Below are 10,794 nucleotides of genomic sequence, written 5' to 3'. Positions count from 1 at the left end.
CAATCTCATAATACTCTGTAAGAGAGAAAATGAAATAGAGGATAAAGGAGGCAATGATGTCATCAGACTACTTCCTGCTGATTAGGGGCATTGAGTTCCTTGGGGCAAATTTGATCTTTGCCATCAAACAAACTGCAACCAACAGCATCCAACCACTAAATGACTAACCACTCCTGTCTAACATTTATGTATCTTCTGAATTCCAAATGCCACACACTTGTAAAAACTATTTGCAGTTGTCAAAATCATGTCCCTGCTTGAGCATGACACAACTCAAAGTTAGCTGCTGTGGACAATCTGAAATAGTCTCATATTCTACACCTGAAATTAAAACAAAAATACAGTCTTATAAAGTTTTTGGTTTTCAAAAAAACAAAATTCTTACTACATTTTCTGTTTTAAGTCATTAATTGTGCTGTGTTGAGGAAAAAAATATTAACAGATACATTTTCAATAAAATAAGTACTTTTTAGGTCAGTGGTCAAGGCTTCTAGGAAACTTCTGTTCAGTTCTAATCTTTATCAATTTTGATGGTATTCATAGCTTTTTATTTCCTTTGGAAACATAAATAAACCTGTGTCTTCAGTACAAAACTCATGCAGGCTTCCATTCTAATGTTAATGCTTCCTTATACTATGTAGGTTGGTTTAATCTCACGGTTTATTCTATAATTCAGTGTACCTCAGTTTGATACTATTGTTTTTTTCTCATTAACATTCAGAAAATTTAAAGTTACAGTTAAATTTTTAAAAACCATAATCTTTGTAAAAGAAGACATAAAGAAAAACTGAGAAAATTAAAGTGATGAACAAAAGCTGCAGTAGTACCACCAATGTAGGGACAACTACAGCATTTTCTCAGAAGATTCTGATAGAGTAAGAAGTGGCAGGTAGATTTTAAGCGTGAGGTGTTTACTGTATCAACCACTCTCTGTCCGTGTAAAGATGTAATTTTTCTTAATTGCCTCCGAGACTAGCTACTTGCTACTTGCTGATGATAACTTGGACACTTGAGCCAATATCTCCCAAGGTAACACAAGTGTCTCTAAACAGTCTTTAATGAGAAGAATTAGTCTTCACTAGGTATGTCATTCCATACAAATGAATCAGAATTTACCAATAACACTGCAACAAACTGAGACCCATCTCCTGGAGATTAAATCTGCATCTGTGGTTGGAAGGCTTAGCTGACAGAATACAGATACAATGCCATATTGGGACCATTTGGCATTCCTGAGTTTAGAAGAATCCAGTAAATTATTTTCTTATTCATCTGTCCAACACTGAGGGTTGTAGAGACTTCAGGAGTGATAACTGTTAAGAAGAAGCTATTAAATTTATTTATAAGAGGGAGATAAATTAAGTAGTCAATTTCCTTGTACATGCTCAGCCCATGGTTTATCATATTTCCCCCTTTTAATTACTCTTCATTATATTTAAATCAATAAAAATGAAGGATGTAAACCTTGTCTCTACCTAGTGTTAAGCCAATTGATATTAAAGAGAATATCACTCATTAGAGTATATTAACAACCTAATATTTGACTAGTAAATTCAATGCTGTGTCTATGCTTTGTTGATAAATATGTTAAATTTTATATTTTTTCTCTCCTTTTATGTAACTGCTTATAGATTTTGGTTCTATGGTAATTTTTTTCTCAAACATTTCTCTTGTCTTCAGTAAACTCACTTTACCTTGCAATAAAGTTGAAAATATACCTTAAAATCATTTAAAGCTATTTATTCAATTAGCTTTATTTAATGTATTCAATCCTGCATATTCAACCTGTTTTGTGGGGAGCTGACCGAAGGTGGCTATCATCCTTGCAGCCATCTTGAGCCATGTATCGTGACAAGAGACTTGTTTAAAATAGCCCACAACAACTGAGCACACTCTGATAACATCTTGTTTTAGATACCCAGGATTTTCCCTTGGGTGTGTGAGACTTAAAGGTATGATTTAGAGATAAGACTTAAAGGTGTGATGTGAAGGTGTGACTTAAAGGCATGGCTTAGAAGTGAGACATATAAAAGAGGCAGACAGAAGAAATTATTAGACATTAAACACTTGGAAAGAGAACTAGGATTAGACACTTGTACTAGAGACAGGCATCTTGGATTAGACACTTGGACTTTGGAAGAGTACTTGAGACTTGAGACTTGAGGAGGTAACTTGGAACTGATTAGCAACTTAGAACTGGAATTAGGACTTGAGACTTGGTACTAGGAACTAGGGACTTGGAACTAGGGACTTGGAGAGAAGAAGAGAGATTGAAGAATAAACGGGATTGAATCACACTCTGTCTGGTTTCCATTCTTCGTGTCCGTCCTCACTCTTTCTCTTGCTGAACGCTGACTGGCTGACTGGAGCAGCTTGGGGCAGTATGAGCCCAAACAACTTAGCCCCCAAGGCTTTTGGCAGTGCGGGTTACAACATTGATAGAGCGTCCCAACATCTTGGCCCCCAAACGTGGGGTAGATCAGTTCTCAACACTGTTTAACTTGCTTTAAAAAAATAATGTAATCGATTTACTGTACTTTGTTTTTCACTTCCCATAAAATTATCTTTAACAACTTAAGCTAAAAAATAGAATTAACCTGAAATTATGTACTCTTATGTAAGAAAACTGTGTGGAGTTCGAGGAATGTATGTGTATATGTTGTGATGTATGTGTGTATGCTGAATGCAGCCAATAGGTTAAAAGCAATCTTTCAGAAAAAATCCAACATGTACGTTGGTTTATATTTGTATGCAGGTTGATAATGTTTGATGTTCTATGTACTATTCTCAGTCTTCAGGATCAATAAAGTAGCATCTTTATATATTCTTTAAAGATTTTTGTAGAAAATGATTTAACCTCCTTTTTTTCATACCGTTGTTTCCTGTGCTATTCAATAAGCACAGTATATAATATGGAATAATTCCTAATTCTTACACATTTTCATTTGAATTCAGCAGAAAATCAGTTGGGTTAGCAAAGACATGAAGTAAATATACTGTGAAAACAAAATGGATCTCCTGCTCCGGGACCTCATTGCCTCCGGGGTTTTACATGTCTCACTATATTGAAATTTCATACACTAAGAGGAACACTGATAACTTCCTAATCCCGTATCCCGTGCTTTTCTGATAGTGTCCTTTCTGTATTAGGGGGAAAAAAATGAGAAGTTAATTGCTTACACACTGAAAAATGCTTTTCTTTGAATTCAGTGACGCACACAGATAAATGGTGTATTACTAAAGGGAATTTAGCTCTATTTATGACTTCTTGTACTGTGAAATTGGTTGTTTGTGATCTCTAAGGCTTGCTTTCTTTTCAAAACATAGCATGCTATCTCTTACTACAGAGAAACATTGAAATGAAAAAGTCAATTTGAATTAAAAGACATTCCTACATTCAAACATTTTTACAGGGTTGTGGTTTTTTGTTTTTGTTTTTTTTTTTTTTCCTTTTTTCTCTTATTGTTTGAATGTGTTGAAGTTTATTTAAAGTTTTAGTTCTCCTAAGTGTGTTAGTTAGGAGAGATGACAGAGGTTCTGGTTAGTCAACAAAATGATGGACTGGGTATTAGGACTATCTTGTACCTCACTGATACAAATAGGCATAATTATGCTCTAATTGTATTTAGAGAGAAAAGTTTTATTTTAACAGGAAGGGTGATATGTAGGAGGAGCTAAGGGGGAAGGAGTACCAAGAGGAAGAGATGGAGTAAGGAGAGGAGAAGATGAAGGAGACGAGAAGCTGAGTGATGAGAGAGAGAAAGAGAGAGAAAGAGGATGGGGCATGGAGGCAGATGTTCACGTGTCTCCACCAGTCAAAGATAGTTTATATATCTAGGTTGAGTATTGGGTTACACTTCTGATTGAGCAATACCAAACTTATAAAGCCTTTGTTTAACATTTGAAAAAATTGTATAAAAGCAAAAAGGAAAAGGGGGCATGGGATAGGGGTTTTCTAGAGAGGGGAAATGGGGAAAGGGGATGGCATCTGAAATGTAAATAAAATATCCAATAAAAAAGTTTTAGTTCTCAAATAATGTGGTGTAGAATTTCACACTCTTTCTTTTTAGTTGAGGGGTCTGTTTTTTTTTTCCATCCATAATATTCATTTGGTATACTAACCCCTCAGTGCTCAATAAATCATTTTATTTTGTTTTCCAATGTGAATTATTCAGATTTTAAACTAAAAGTAAAATAGCTCTTCCTGGCCCAGATATCGGTGGCTGGAGCAGTCTCCCAGCTGATCTGCTCCCCTCAGGAAACTGAGTCCTGAGGCACCCTAGGGAGGTCATAGACTGCAGAGCTGCAGAGGTACCCAAGAGAGGTCAAGGACCACAGAGCTGCAGGCATCCTAGAGAGGACACGGCCCACAGAGCTGCAGAGCAGGGGACACCAGATCCTGAAGCATCCTAGAGGAGCAACTACATTCAGAGCAGCAAACACCTAGCTGTTCTACTACTGTGGAGACACTATATCCTGAAATATCCTAGAAGAGCCACTGTACCCAGAGCAGCTGGAGCTCAGGATCATAGAGTCATTCAGACCCTGAGGAGTTCTGACACAACCAAGATAACTGGAAAGGCAGACTCCAGTCAGAACCAGTAAGTGCGAGTAGCACTACAACTAACCCAATGTCAAAAGGCAAGCATAAGAATGTAAACAACAGAAACCAAAGTTACTTGGCATCACCAGAACCCAGTTCCCCAACCATAGCAAGGCCTGAACACCACACCACACCAGAAAAGCAGGACTCAGAATTAAAATCACTTCTCATGATGATGATAGAGGACTTTAAAAAGGACATAAACAATACTCTCGAAGAATTTGAGGAGAACGCAGGTAAACAGGTAGAAGCCCTTAAAGAAATGCAAGAAAACACAAACAAACAGGTGAAGGAATTACACAAAACTGTCGATGATCTAAAAATTGAAGTAGAAACAATAAAGAAATCTCAAAGGGAGACTACCCTGGATATAGAAAACCTAGGAAAAAGATCAGGAGTCATAGACACAAGCATCACCAACAGAATAGAAGAGATAGAAGAGAGAATCTCATGCACAGAAGATACCATGGAAAAGATAAACACAATGGTCAAAGAAAATGTGAAATGTAAAAAGCTCCTAACACAAAACATCCAGGAAATCCAGGACACAATGAGAAGACCAAACCTAAGGATAATAGGTATAGATGAAGGTGAAGACTCCCAACTTCAAGGGCCAGTAAATATCTTCAACAAAATTATAGAGGAAAACTTCCCTAACCTAAATAAAGAGATGTCCTTAAATATACAAGAAGCCTACAGAACCCCAAATAGACTAGACCAAAAAAGAAATACCTCTTGTCATATAATAAAACATCAAATATACAAAACAAAGAGAAGATACTAAAAGCAGTAAGGGAAAAGGCAAAGTAACATATAAAGGCAGACCTATAAGAATTACACCAGATTTCTCACCAGATTCTATAAAAGCCAGAAGATCCTAGACTGATATCAATCATACAGGCCCTAAGAGAACACAAATGCCAACCCAGACTACTATACCCAGCAAAACTCTCAATAAATATCGATGGAGAAACCAAAATATTCCATGACAAATTTACACAATATCTTAACACAAATCCAGCACTTCAAAGGATAATTGGTGGAAAACTCCAACACAAGGAGAGAAACTACAACCTAGAAAAAGCAAGAAAGTAATCTTCCAACAACCCTAAAAGAAGGTAGCTATACAAACATAACTCCACTGCCAATAACAAAAATAACAGGAAACAACATTCATTTTTCCTTAATATCTCTTAAAATCAATGGACACAATTCTCCAATAAAAAGACATTGACTATCAGATTGGATACATAAACAGGACCCAACATTTTGCTGCATACAGGAAACACACCTTTATGAAAAAGACAGACACTACCTCAGAGTAAAAGGTTGGAAAACAATCTTCCAAGCAAATGGCCCCAAGAAATAAGCTGGAGTAGCGATTCTAATATCAAATAAAATCATTTTTCAACCAAAAGTAACCAAAAAAGATAAAGAAGGACACTTTATATTCATCAAAGAAAAAATGTACCAAGAGGAACTTGCAATTCTGAACATCTATGCTCCAAATGCAAGGGCACCCACATACATTAAAAAAAAAAAAAAAAAAAAAAACTTTACTAAAGCTTAAAGCATACATTGCACCTCACACAATAATAGTGGGAGATTTCAACACCCCACTCTCAGCTATGGACAGATCCTGGAAACAGAAACTAAACTGAGACACAATGAAACTAACAGAAGTTATGAACCAATTGGACTTAACTGACATCTATAGAACATTTCATCCTAAAACAAAAGAATATACCTTCTTCTCAGCACCTCATGGTATCTTCTCCAAAATAGACCATATAATTGGTCACAAAACAGGCCTCAACAGATACAAAAAGATTGAAATAATCCCTTGTACCCTATCAGACCACCATGGACTAAGACTTGTCTTTGACATGAACAAAAACAACGGAAAGCCCACATACAAGTGGAAACTGAACAATGCTCTACTCAATGATAACTTGGTCAAGGAAGAAATAAAGAAATTAAAGACTTTTTTGATTTAAATGAAAATGAGGACACATCATATCAAAATTTGTGGGACTCCATGAAAGCAGTACTAAGTGGAAAAATCATAGCTCTAAGTGCCTACAAAAAGAAAATGGAAAGAGCATACATTAATAACTCGACAGCACACCTGAAAGAGTTAGAACAAAAAGAAGCTAATATAGCCAAGAGGAGTAGACGGCAGGAAATAATCAAACTCAGGGCTGAAATCAACCAAGTTGAAACAGAAAGAACTATACAAAATATCAACAAAACCAGGAGCTGGTTCTTTGAGAAAATCAACAAGATAGACAAACCATTAGCCAGACTAACCAAAGGGCACAGAGACAGTACTCACATTAATAAAATCAGAACTGAAAAGGGAGACATAACAACAGAAACAGAGAAAATTAAAAAAAACATCAGATCCTACTACAAAGGCCTATACTCAACAAAATTGGAAAATCTGGATGAAATGGACAATTTTCTAGATAGATACCAGGCACCAAAGTTAAATGAGAAGCAGAAAAACCATCTAAACAGTTGCATAACCCCTAAAGAAATAGAAGCAGTCATTAAAAATCTCCCCACCAAAAAAAGTCCAGGGCCAGATGGTTTTAGTACAGAATTCTATCAGACTTTCCAGGAAGACCTAATAACAATCCTCTTCAAATTATTCCACAGAATAGAAACAGAAGGAACAATACCTAATTCGTTCTATGAAGCTACAATTATGCTCATACCTAAGCCTCACAAAGACCCAACAAATAAAGAGAACTACAGACCAATCTCTCTTATGTTTATTGATGCAAAAATACTCAATAAAATTCTTGAAAACCAAATCCAACAACACGTCAAAGCAATCATCCATCATGATCAAGTAGGCTTTATCCCAGGAATGCAGGGATGGTTCAATATTCGGAAATCCATCAATGTAATCCACTACATAAATAAACTCAAAGAAAAAAAACCACATGATCATCTCACTAGATGCTGAGAAAGCATTTGACAAAATTCAACATACCTTCATGTTAAAAGTCTTGGAAAGATCAGGAATTCAAGGTCCGTACCTAAACATAGTAAAAGCAATATACAGCAAGCCAGTAGCCAACATCAAACTAAAAGGAGAGAAACTTGAAGCAATCCCACTAAGATCAGGGACTACACAAGGCTGCCCACTCTCAGCCTACCTATTTAATATAGTACTAGAAGTCCTAGCTAGAGCCATTAGACAACAAAAGGAAGTCAAAGGGATACAGATAGAAAAGGAAGAAGTCAAAATTTCACTATTTGCAGATGATATGATAGTATATTTAAGTGACCCTAAAACTTCCACCAGAGAACTCCTAAACCTTATAAACCACTTCAGTAAAGTGGCTGGTTATAAAATCAACTCAAACAAATTAGTAGCCTTCCTATACTCAAAAGATAAACAGGCTGAGAAAGAAATTAGTGAAATGACACTCTTCACAATCGTTACAAATAATATAAAATATCTTTGAGTGAATCTAACCAAGCAAACTGAAAGATCTGTATGACAAGAACTTCAAGTCTCTGAAGAAAGAAATAGAAGATCTCATAAGATGGAAATATCTCCCATGCTCCTGGATTGGCAAGATTAATTTAGTAAAAATGGCCATCTTGCCAAAAGCAATCTATAGATTCAATGCAATCCCCATCAAAATTCCAAATCAATTCTTTATAGAGATAGAAAGAACAATTTGCAAATTTATTTGGAACAAAAAACAAACAAACAAACAAACAACAACAACAACAACAAAAACAGGATAGTGAGAACTAATCTTAACAACAAAAGAACTTCTGGGGGAATCACCGTCCCTGATCTCAAACTATACTACAGGGCAATAATAATAATAATAATAACTGCATGGTATTGGTACAGAGACAGGCAGGAAGATCAATGGAATAGAATTGAAGACTCAGAAATGAGCCCACATACCTATAGTCACTTGATCTTTGACAAAGGAGCTAAAACCATCCAGTGGAAAAAGGACAGCATTTTCAGCAAATGGTGCTGGTTCAACTGGAGGTCAGCATGTAGAAGGATGCAAATCAATCCATTCATATCTCCTTATACAAAGCTCAAATCCAAGTGGATAAAAGACCTTCACTTAAAACTAGATACACTGAAACTAATAGAAGAGAAGGTGGGAAAGATCCTCGAATACCTAGGCACAGGGGAAAAGTTCCTGAACAGAACACCAAGGGCGTGTGCTCTAAGATCAGGAATTGACAAATGGGATCTCATAAAATTGCAAAGCTTCTGTAAGGCAAAGGACATTGTCAAAAGACAAAATGGCAACCAACAGATTGGGAAAAAATCTTAACCAATCCTACATCTAATAGAGGGCTAATATCCAAGATATACAAAGAACTCAAGAAATTGTACTCCAGACAACCATATAACCCTATTTAAAAATGGGGTACAGAGCTAAACAAAGAATTCTCAACTAAGGAAACTCGAATGGCTGAGAAGCACCTTAAGAAATGCTCAACATCCTTAGTCATCAGGGAAATGCAAGTCAAAACAACCCTGAGATGCCACCTCACACCAATCAGAATGGCTAAGATCAAAAACTCAGGTGATAGTAGATGCTGTCGAGGATGCAGAGAAAGAGGAACACTCCTCCATTGTTGGTGGGATTGCAGCCTAGTACAACCACTCTGGAAATTAGTCTGGCGGTTCCTCAGAAAACTGGACATAGCATTACCTGAGGATCCAGCTATACCACTCCTGGGCATATACCCAGAAGATGCTCCAACATATAATAAGGCCATAGGCTCCACTATGTTCATAGCAGCCTTATTTATAATAGCCAGAAGCTGGAAAGAACCAAGATGTCCCTCAACAGAAGAATGGATACAGAAAATGTGGTACATTTACACAATGGAGTATTACTCAGCTATTAAAAATAATGAATTTGAGAATTTTTTAGGTAAATGGATGGATCTAGAAATTATCATCCTGAGTGAGTTAACCCAATCACAAAAGAACACACATGGTATTTACTCACTGTTAAGCAGATGTTAGCCCAAAAGCTTGGAATAGCTAAGACTCAACCTGCAGACCACATGAAGCTCATGAAGAAGGAAGAACAAGAGGGGATACCTCAGTTCTACTTAGAACGAGTAACAAAAATACTCAAGGGAGCAAATATGGAAAAAAAACATGGGACAGAAACTGAAGGAGGGGCCATCAGGAGACCATTCTACCTGGGTATTCATCCCATGTACAGTCACCTTAGCTAGACACTGAAAGGGATGGCTGGAAGTGCATGATGTCAAGAACATGATATAGCTGTCTCCTTAGAGGTCTGCCAAAGACTAACACATTCAGAGGAAGATGCTCACAGTTAACCACTGATATGATCAAGGGTTTCCCAATGGAGAACTTAGAGAGAAGACTGAAGGAGCAGAAAGGGATTGTGACCTCAGGAGAAAAGCAACAATACCAAACAACCAGAGATCCCCAGGGTCTAAACCACCAGACTGTGGGCACATAGGGAGGGACCCATGACTCCAGCGGTATATGTAGGGGAGGATGACCTTGTTGGGCATAGGTGGGAGAACAGTTTCTTGGTCCCATAAAAAAGGAACACAGAGTGGGGGTGGAGGAATGTGAGGGTGGGGAGGGAGTAGTGGGGGGTAGATGCAGGCACTGCCTCATAGAAGCATGAGGAGGGGGAGTTGGATAGGAGGTTTCTGGGTGGTGGGAGAAAGTGGGGTAAGGGGATACAAATCTGAAAGGTAAATATAATACCCAATTTTTTTAAAAAAGAGAGAGATGGAAAAAAGGAGAAAAAAGAGAAAAAAGAAAAAAGAAAAAAATAAAGAAAAAAGAAAAGTAGGAGATTTAATAACACAAAGGGAAGGATTTAGAAATTTAGGAGGCAGTTTATGTTAATGGAAACAGCATCATAGAAACAGGAAAATCACACCCTCATAGAAGCACAAGGAGTGGGGATGGGATAAGGGGTTCCTGGGTGGTAGGGGGAATGGGATAAGGGGATAACATTTGAAATGTAAATATTACAACCAATTTTAAAAAGGGAAAACAAAGAAAAGTTGTTAGAACCAACATCTTTAAAAAAATGTCAGCCCTCTTGGAAAAAAAAATTTTTTTCTTGATACTAAAACTTGTTCTGAGAATTGTATATTGCAGAATACACAACCTTGGTGTATCTACTCATCAA

This window comes from Arvicanthis niloticus, chromosome 12 (assembly GCF_011762505.2).
Source record: "Arvicanthis niloticus isolate mArvNil1 chromosome 12, mArvNil1.pat.X, whole genome shotgun sequence".
Classification (NCBI taxonomy): Eukaryota; Metazoa; Chordata; class Mammalia; order Rodentia; family Muridae; genus Arvicanthis; species Arvicanthis niloticus.
The sequence above is the reverse complement of the archived record's forward strand: the minus strand, read 5'-3'. Positions refer to the sequence as shown.